Source organism: Suricata suricatta, chromosome 5 (genome assembly GCF_006229205.1).
Source record: "Suricata suricatta isolate VVHF042 chromosome 5, meerkat_22Aug2017_6uvM2_HiC, whole genome shotgun sequence".
In the NCBI taxonomy this organism is placed as follows: Eukaryota; Metazoa; Chordata; class Mammalia; order Carnivora; family Herpestidae; genus Suricata; species Suricata suricatta.
The window spans coordinates 138,399,388-138,409,800 of record NC_043704.1 but is presented as its reverse complement, the minus strand read 5'-3'; the positions used below and the strand labels follow the sequence as shown (position 1 = coordinate 138,409,800).

The 10,413-nt window shown below is 44.2% G+C and overlaps 1 long non-coding RNA gene across 2 annotated transcripts; it reads right to left on the bottom strand.

The window, feature by feature from the left end:
* Positions 1-7,669: 7,669 nt before the first annotated feature.
* Positions 7,670-9,100, bottom strand: LOC115292338. 2 transcript variants are annotated; one of them, XR_003908937.1, is made up of 2 exons: positions 8,654-9,100; positions 7,670-8,105 (listed from the first exon to the last, which is right to left on the bottom strand). It is a non-coding gene; the product is annotated as an uncharacterized LOC115292338 (long non-coding RNA). The 2 variants fall into 2 exon arrangements; XR_003908936.1 differs by having other exon boundaries at positions 7,670-8,077.
* Between the last annotated feature and the right edge of the window lie 1,313 nt (positions 9,101-10,413).

Sequence of the window (10,413 nt, the reverse complement as noted above, 5' to 3'; positions counted from 1 at the left end):
CCACCATGTATGAGGGTTCCAATTTCTCCACATCCTTGCTATCACTTTTTTTTTATCCAACTTTTTTGGTTTTAGCCTTTCTAGTGAGTATGAAGTAATATCTCATTGTGCTTATGACTCTCTTTTATTTATTCAGATTGGCATTTGTGTAAATATAGTGAGAGAGCTCATATCCTAATTTATATATATATAAAATATATATATTTAAAAAATATAGGGGCGCCTGGGTGGCTCAGTCGGTTAAGCCTCCGGCTTTGGCTCAGGTCAGATCTCACATTCGTGGGTTCGAGCCCCGCATCAGGCTCTGTGCAGACAGCTAGCTCAGAGCCTGGAGCCTGTTTCTGGTTCTGTGTCTCCTTCTCTCTCTGCCCCTCCCCCTCTCATGCTCTGTCTCTCTCTGTATTAAAAATAAATAAAACATTAAAAAATATATATATATATTTATGGCCACTATTCTCTTTTTCATGCTATTTTCTCTTTTTGTACAATTAATAAGGTGCATGTTGGTCTTTTTAAGATTCTTTTAACAATTCTAATCTCATTATCTTCCAGCTCAGGGATTTACTTTCCACTTAAGTCCAGGATGCAATTCAGTAATCTATTATGGAGCTAAAAATGTTAATAACAATGTTACTTTATTTTAAGATCTCTGATTTTTAAAAAAAACTCTGATTTCTTTTACATGACTTTCTATTCTAAGTTTCGTGATAGGATTCCCTTCTTTGGCTCTCTGAGGCTGGTTCTTTCTTCCTTGTTTTTCTTTCTTTCATTTTAAAATTCATTACACATTATTCTAATAGTTCGATCTCATATGGTTTTAGTTCTTCCATTTGTTGAGTCTATAGCTTCTTTTCCATAGGATTGGTTCCCTATGAATATCTGGAGACTCTCAGTTCTGTGCTTTTCTTCCACAGGAGGATTTTCCCTTGTGTGTCCTGCACTGTTATGGCCTAGAGGTCAAGCGGTCGTGAGCATTGTTGGCTCTTGGGAGGCGCTAAGTTACTCATGGCTCTGCGCAGAGGTGTATAAACATGTGTACCTTCTGCTTATGCCCACGAGGTCTTGTCTACTTCCTCCATTTCTCCTTAGTAGAAAATATACCCTCTTCACGTTTTGCTGTGGGGTGTAGACATAGATTTGTTAAGTGTTGTTCCTCAATTCTGCATTTTGTTTGGGAGTGTTAGTGTTTGCATACGTTTCATCCACCATCTTGATTTGGGATTCCAGCAGAACTTTAGAATGTTTAAAGTTCCAGAATATCAATGGGACTTAAGGTCCTGGTCTTGCTGAGGACAAAGATCTTGGTGTTATCCTGAGCATCTGAGGGTCCTGTGACGGGAGTTCCTATCACCACTGGGCTTCAACCACTCCTGGTGGAGGGAGTACCAGGTCAGAGAAAGTAGCTTTGGCACAGCACGGGGTCCTGGTGGTGCAGCAGCCCCAGAAACAGCAGGGTCCTCAGCTACTGCCCTGAATCAAGGGTGCTAAGCAGAAGAGAAGGACAACGACTCCATAGGCAAAGTTGGGGAGCACGTGTGAGATGCCAGGAAGCCATTACACGTGTGAGGTTAGCGACTCCTGGAAATAGCTGGCAATAAAGGAAAGGAGGAGACTGATGTCACAGAACTATTGGCAGGTGCTGCCTTGGGAAATACGAGAATCGAATGAGACAATGTACATAAAAATTGCCGAACACAGAATCACAGTGTAAAAGGCCCTCTGATGTCCCCTGAAAACATTAAAAAACTGCTAGCCTGTCCTTCGGTCAGGTCTCTGTGCCACTCAGGGCCACCAAGAGTACGTACTGTCAACAGTCATGGGCACAAACGCATATAGTCTTGGCTTCCCTAAGAAACCATTATGGTCTCTCCTTTTTAAGTCTTTATGATCTTGTTACAGAAAGCTCTAGCTCTTTCCATTTTCTCAAAGATCTGCCCACTTCTCACAGGGGTCTTTGCAGGATTCTTTGTACCAGGGGGCCTTGTCTCCCTGGCCCTTGAATGGGCCCAGGAGGACATCAGAGTTGGAGAGTCGTATATAGTTTCTTCTAGAATTTGGACTGAATGATTCAGAGACTAGATCATCTTCGCTGATACCCAAAGAAACCATGTGGGTTCAGGATCTACAGAAACTGTGATTTGCACGTGACCGTCTTGTACACAAAACAATCAGATTATTGCTCCGTGTGCATTTGCTGGCCCTCCTCCACAGAAACAAAACCTAAGAGTTGTGTCATGTTGTCAAGTATCTTAACCTTTTCCCCATTGAGGAGGGCGTGCGTTTCTGTTAGATTATAATGCAAGGACATTTTATAGAAAACGGTGTCATTTTTTTGTCACACAAGAAAATGTCTGTCAGACAGCACAGTGGTGATAAGGGAGCACAGGGTAAATTTAGAGCAGCGATTCTCAAGTGATTTCATGTGGTCTCTTCTACCCCTCAAGCGGATCTTCCTAAAGCTCAAACTACCAAACTAGGGAGGCTGCTAGAATGACCAGATTTTGGTACTGAAATCAAATCAAATAGCTGAAGATCAGTTGGACGTATATTTTATGCCATATGTGGTTGTAATTATACTGCATGGCAATTAGACAAACAAGGCAAACTGTTCACGTGGATCCACGGAGTAATTATGACTTTTCTAGGATTTTTTGAGGAAGGGGGGGGTGGCCAAAGGATTCTTGAAAAGGAGAAATAGTAAGAATTATTGTTTCCCTGTACTTTAACTTCTTTCAGCAAAATCTATCCTCTCTCTCTCTCTTTTGCTCTGGTGTGTGTGTGTGTGTGCGTGTGTGTGACAAACCCTTTTGTAGGCTGGTGAGTTCTTGTAAACCCCTTTCTCAGAACGCTGTTTCATAAGATAAAATATATAGGATTATAAAAGAGGCTAGTTTTATGAAAAGACAGTTGAAATATTTTTTTAAAACTTTTGTGATGTAGTAATGGACATCCCTTTTTATTAACCCGTTAAATAGCAGATCAGGGATAGGTCTTAACAACTATCACAACTCTGAAACAGTGAAAGGCATGAATAATATTTTGAGACACTATGACAGTTTGGATGGAATACAAAAAAAGAAATCCTGGGCATTGCTAGTAGTATTGTGGTCAGCGTCCCCATTCATAATTCGAAATTTCAGTTAGGTGTGTGTGATAATGAGGATACATTTTTTTTTTCTTATCAGAGCTGACATATCCTCTGAATTTATATTAAGAAGATTGGTCTGAGGGGAGAGGTCAAAACAATTAAGCAGCATCTCCAGTACGTGCACACTAAATGCTTGCTATGTACATAAGTTTTCGTATCACCTAAAGCTGAGCTAAACACCGATTCTCTAAGAATAAGTTACCGTAAGGCCATCTGCCAGAGGACTGCCGGCTGAAGAGGGACACAAATCTATGATATCAACAAAGTGAACCGCATCCTCTCAGACACGTTGCCCTTGTGCAGTGCACATGGGCACAACCAGACATGGCAGCCCGAAGAGGAGGCCCTGCACAGCTGTGACAATAGTGACTCCAGCTATCTTCTGGCGTCTGGGATCAGGGCTGGCCTCTTGAATCTGCATAAATCCCTGGTAGCTCCTGAATAATCTGGGGGAGAGTTGAAGAGTCCTCTAATTGCTCATGTAAGGCCGCCTACCACAGTTACTGGAAAGCTTTGGAATTTTCCAGCGTTTCGTCCCCAAGCCTTCCCGAAAGAAGCCGAGAGGTTTTGCTCCCCCATGGACGGAGCATCCAGCCTCTGGGGGCACCCAAGTCCAAGACGGGCAGGGAAGACTGTGGACATTCCCGATGTCGATGTCACACCTGGGTCCAGAGATCGGAGAGCAGCCTAAACTTACCACCGTGTAATCACTATCCCGAGACTCACTTCTTAAACACGGTCACACAACGAATCGTTGAGTTAAATCAACGTGGGAACAACTCCTGCTGGTTCTTTATTCCTCTATCTAAGCCTACTTTTTAAGCGTATGCCAGATGAAAAGATTCGGTAGCAACTCTTACTACAATTATATGAGTGTTTACATAGTCAAAATAGTCCTTTTCTAAGCTGCACAAATAACTATGATCGCCCCTCCCGCCAAACGTCTGCTTTGAAGAAAGGACATGAGCTTAGCTGTCCTTTGTCCTATATTACAAAAGAAAAGCCCCTTTCTGTGGAATATCTGAATCATCCACTGGCAGTTTCTCAAGGTAAACAGAGTAAATTAAAAATTAATGTTTCTCATATGTACATACACACACACAAGCGAATGCTTGCCTCACCAGGCACTGGGAACGGGGAACCCATCCGTCATGACAAGAAGCCACTAAAAAAGTGGAAATGCCAGGACAACATCAAAAAATTCTGCAAACAATCTCCCGGATGAAGATAAATGTTCTCTCAGTGATTCGTCTTGTCTAATTAATCCCATGCGTGAGACTAGACTGGAAGACGAAGAAAAAAAAAATTTAAAAAAGGATGGACTCTTGGCTTTTCATAGGAGAGAAAACAAGAGGAAAGATACTTTATAGAGTCCTTATATCTTAAAGGAAAGGAAAACGCCCCCCCCCCCAAAGATCTGCTTTTTCCTGCATATGATTATCTTCTCATGAATTAGGTTTTTGATAAAAGCTGTTTCAGATTACGAGAAAACAAACAAACCCTGAGCCTTAGGAGTTCATATTGTATTACATCTCTGCAGAGAAGGCAGGAAAGCCTTTGACCAGTCTAAATCCAAAATAAAATTAAAAGTAAACCATAAGTTGGCAGGAAAAAAAAAGTGGCTCTGGGTCCAGTTTTTTCAACTATGCAGGGAGGGGGTGAGGGGTCCTGGGATTAAATAAGTCGATTATAAGCGCCTTCCTTTCTCGGCTACACTATGCTTCAGTTCCTGGTCTGACTGTTCTGCTGATGGGGCACCTAGACCATAATTCCCCTGCTTTATCCTAAGCTGGTTATTATTATTTTCATAATCATTTGAGAATATGAAGAAAGCAATGAATCCTCTCTTAAGAAAGATATACCTCCACAGAGGCACGTGACTATCATGAAGTCTACATACGTCGACTTTTAAAAGGTCACAGAGGCCACACAGATGGAACTGGATTTTCAGCTACTTCACAGTCCACTCGACTCTCTCTCCAGATGAGAGACACTCAGAGAACGAGAGCCCCTATACCAAACTCAACGTCTCCAGGAACTATCGTGTTCCATGGGCCTCAGGGACCCCCCCCACCCATGATACAGGAGTATCTCCTTGCTCCTGTAAAAGACCCTTTCCAGAACAGCTGGGAAGGCAAGCACTGCTGGGGACAGCAGGCTTAGGAGAGGGCTGGTCCCCTTGACCGATCTCATGGGCCAGCCAAGAAGTAGGACTTCCAACTTATAACCAATAACGATGACATGGACCAGCTCATGGTCAGGTTGGAGATCACCTTGCGAATCAATGAATTAAACAAACAATTTGGACAGGGAAGAAGATTACCCTCCTAAGTAGAATGAGGCTATTCCCCCTGCCCCCTGCCCAGTGATCCCCACGATTCCAATCATTTTCTTCCTTCTTCTCTAAATTTACCAGACCTTTACCACTAAATAATTGAAATAACAGAAGTAAGAATTTTGGATGTTTTCTACCCGCTAGGTACCATGCTGAACACTTTCACCTACAGGATCATTTTAACCTCACATCAAGAGGTAGCTCCAAGTAAAATTAAGAATTTTACACATGACAAATAGGGATGCAGGGACATAATTTGCTTGAGGTCCCCAAGCTAGAAATTGGTGAATTTATTCCCCACCCTCCTTTGCTCATGGATGTGCCTATCTTGGTTCCAACAAAACCCTAATGCCCAGCGTCTTTTTGGAGTATTCCAGCTCGCCTTTCCCTTGAGATTTTCTACTGTGGCTAAGAGGACTTTTCCTTAATTCTGGAACATTTCATTATGCGTCCATCTTCTGATCCTTTTCTATGTTTCTTTTTTCAAGGCGCATCTCAGGTTTTGCCCCTTTTGCTATTCTGTCACCTGAATGTATAATATTTGGTTAGATTATGCAGTTTTTGAATGTACTTTTTCTTGGGCAAACAACTCAATTAGACCTAGTGCCTGATGTAAAATGCCTTGGACATTTATGGAATTAGTCAATAAGACAACCTTTTGAGAAACACTTTAGTGAAGGAGGCAAAGCTCCCCTTTCTCAAAATCCACCACCGATGCTTGTTCTCCCCCTTGATACTTTTTTTTAAAAAGTTTTATTTATTTATTTTGAGAGAGAGAGAGTGCAAGGAGGGAGGGGCAGAGAGACAGACAGAGAATCCCAATCTGTGCTGGCAGCGCAGAGCCAGTCATGGGGCTGAAACCCACAAAACTTGAGAACATGACGTGAGCAGGAACCAACAGTCGGATGCTCAGTCGGACTGAACTGAGCCACCCAAGTGCCCCCCGCCCTTGGTACTTTTGAATTGTCCTTGTGGCTGCTGGTGGTGATGGGGCTGAAGATTCACGGACCTTGTTCTCAACAAGTTCCTTCTTGCTTTTGATGATCTGCCTTACACTCAGATTGATATCTGATATCTAGCATACGGGTACCTTGGTCAGAACCCAGGCAGAAAAAGTCCCAATTTCATCATCCTATCACAGCAATAAAAGCAGACCCACTGACATGTCGGAATTTAAGGCAGGGCCTGGGCAAATTTCCAGTTAATACCTAGGAAAGCACAGCTCTGCGTCATCAGGCAGATTTAAAAAAGCAAGCAAGAAAAAGCCGTGAGGTTGGGACTGTTCTTTTTTTTCTTTTAAATTCCTTTGTTTGTTTTTGTGAGAAAGGAAGAGGGAGAGCGAGAGAGACAGAGCAGGAGCAGGGGAGGGGCAGGGAGGGAGAGGGAGACACAGAATCTGAAGCAGGCTCCAGGCTCTGAGCTGTCAGCACAGAGCCCGATGTGGGGCTCAGCCTGGTAAACCGAGAGATTATGACCTGAGCCAAAGCTTGATACATAACTGACTGAGCCAACCTGGTGCCCCATTTTTAAAACATTTCTTCCTCCCTCCCTTTTTCTTTCTTTTCTTTCTTTCCTTCTTTCTTTACTCTGTCTCTCTCTCTCTCTCCCTTCCTTCCCTTCTTTCTTTCCTTTTATCTCTCCCTTTTTTTCTTCCTTAAGTAGGCCTCAGGCCCAGCATGTAGCCCAGTGTGGGGCTTGAACCCAAGACCCTGAGATCAAGACCTGAGCTGAGATCAAGAGTTGGACACGTAACCAACTGAGCCACCCAGGTGCCCCACGCCTATTCTTAATCCCACTTTACAGATGAGAACACCAAGGAACAGAGAAGTCAGACTGTCTAACATCACACAGCAGGCACAGGCAGGCTTTGAACCCCACACAGTATTGCTTTTCCAGCATAAGAGAGAGTTCCGTGGTAAATGGAAATGTAGGAGTCCACCAGTTAGGACTCTACATAGTCCTTTCAGGCAATGAACAGATTAAGACTGCTTTTAGAGGAACACGCCTAGAAACACTTTCTGGTATCCCACGGGATTTTAGAACAGGACTGACCACATAGCACAGGGTTAATGAGCCACTATCTGTCTATCTACATGCCACGGGACCCTGATGGGCAGCAGGGCAGGGGAAGCGCAATCTGCTTCTAAGAGCAAATCTGAAAACAGTAACAACACAAATAAACAAAAAAGATTTTACCTTTTATTCTTAGAGTAACAGAGGGGGAAAGACTGGGGAAACAAGAAAACACGGCTAACTGGCTTCCGGGAAATTTCCACCAAGAGGGGCAGACAAGAGGAGAAGCCAGGACCTTTCTCCCTCTGCCTTAGCGGTTTCTCCTATGTGACTGAACCCCCTCTACCTCCCTCGGTCTTAAGCTCTGGCAGCATCACCTCTTCCTGTTGCCCCAGAAGCCTCCGCGGTGAGGTGCCCAGAAGTTGTCTGTCGAAATGAACACTGGGGCTGTCCCAGCTTTTGAGGCTCTTCTTTCAGCTCTTTCCTTAATTGTACAACCAGTTCCCTGTATTAAACTCCTTCCGGTAGAAATAGCTGGAATGGTGCTTGTTTTTCCTCACTGGAGACTCATGGATGGACAGCTGATATGAATTCAAGAGGAGGCCTGGCCTTAGGCCACACACAAGAACTGAAGCTGAATTCTTGGGGCTCATCAGTTTCTCCCCCAAACCTAAACCCCTCCTTTTAGAACCTCCTGCTCCTCAGTGAGTACTCAATGTTTAAAATTTAATTCACTAGTGGGCCGCCTGGGTGGCTCAGTCAGTTAAGCGTCGGGCTTCCCGCTTCAGCCCAGGTCATGATCTCACAGTTTGTGAGTTCGAGCCCTGTGTTGGGCTCTGTGCTGACAGCTCAGAGCCTGGAGCCTGCTTCGGATTCTGTGTCTCCCTCGCTCTCTGACCCTCCCCTGCTCACGCTGTCTCTCTCTGTCTCTCAAAAATAAAAACATTAAAAAAAATTAAAAAAATAAATAAAATTTAATTCCCTAGTGACAAAATTAACAAAACAAAAAAACCCCTCAGTCCTCTTTGTTTTTTAAGTCCACTGATACCTTTGGCAAGTTCTGATTTGTTCATCAAATTCTTACAGATGTGGGGCTCTTTCCTGGGAAACAGGCTGCACTTTCCCCCATGAACCCATTGGCGAGCATCTCTTCTTACCTCCTCTGAAGTTATTGTATCCCTGATACTTGTGCTGAAGCTGAGGAGGCTTATTGAAAGGAACAAAGCCCTTAGAACAAATGAGCAGGGTGAGGACCAATGAGCCCCGATGAACCACTGCAGGGCTCTGGCACATGTGAAATCGGGCCCCCGGCACTCTGTACTCGAATTGCAGCATTGCGACCAGGTCCTCATTCTGGTGGCAGAGAACAGACGTGAGACATACATGCACAGCCTCTGGAGCCAGAACTCCTCAGTTTGAGAGGTTTCCATCAAATAGGATTAGCAGCAAGGGTGGGAGTATCAGGTGACAATGATTTTAGGCAAACGGGATGAGCTATTGCCATGGACACAAGCTGATGCGCACCTCGGGATGCTCTTGGTGAAGTTACTCCAGCCTTGGGAAGTTACTTTCTTTTTCGTCAGTGTTTCTGCAAAATGTCAGCTGAACCTGGAAAACGCATGTTGGGTAATGTGCTTTCTTCGTGTAGTCCAACAATAGCAACAATACAACAGCATCAACACCAACAAAAACATTAAAAATGTTAGTACAACTAACATGGGACAGGCTGGCGACTTTTCTACATTTTTTTTTTAAAACACACAGTCCTCTTATCAGTTCTATGAAGTAGGTACTACTATAACTTTATCTCACACATGAGGAAGCTAAACGAAGGAGGTGAAGGTATTTGTCCAGATTGACAAAGCCCATGAGCAGCAGAACTGGGGTTTGAACAGACAATTCAGTGCCTGGCCCACCATTTTGACCTGGCTCCTGTACTTTCCTCACTCTCCAAGAGGTGTCAGAACATGGATAGAGGCATGTGGTGGAAAATTATGCATGACGTGTTTGATCTGGCCAGGCTGTGGATAACTAGGAGAGCTACCTTTTGGCTCAACGTGACATCCAGGCACAGAGAACTCACTTCCCTTCATTGAATGTCTAGGATCTTTTTCCACCTTTGAGAGGATCTCTGACACGCTGTTCTTTTGTGTTACATTTTGGAAGGCCCTTCAGTTTGACAGACCCCAAAGGTATTTCCAGGCTAATGCTAAGGCAAAAGCTATTTCTAAGTGGCCAGCCCTATGGAGCACAAGACCATTTTTTTCACATAACACAGCGCTAGGACTGTAATAAAGGGCGCGCTTGAACATGCACATTTTGAAACCAACCCTTTACTCCTCTCATGCCAGTGGGGACAGCTGACCATATCAAAGGAATGGGAGCTCCTGAAGACCTTGGTTTCTCAACACTTTGGTTTTTGAAGATTTAAGAAAGGTAAAGAGGGAGGCATCAAGAGAAATCTTTTCTTGCCCAACTCCCCATGCGATATGAAATGACACAGAGCAGAGCAAGCCCCCTCTTGTTCTAGAAGTACGTTTTCATCTCATCGTCTACTTAAAAAAAAAAAAACAAAACAACAAACTACAAAGGTCTGTTCCTACAGGTTTTTCCCCATCTCCCCTCCCTACCTCAAAAGAAGACAGAGCCTGGAGTCTGGCTCCCTGCTTGAGGGAAAGCACTCTGTTGACTTAGGGCTGTGCCCTGCCTGCGTGAAAGGAGGAGTCCTTTCATGTGTGTCCCCGCTTGGCCTTTATGCCCTGTGACACTGCAGAAGATGGGCTCGGTGCGAGGCATTTCTTGGATCCGTCTCCAAATTACGCTTTGGTGGGATGGGAGGGGAGGGGGCTGATTCGCCCACTGATGGCCCTTCCCTTGCATCATGAAGTCATGAAGAGGGATGAGGAGCGTCCCTTGC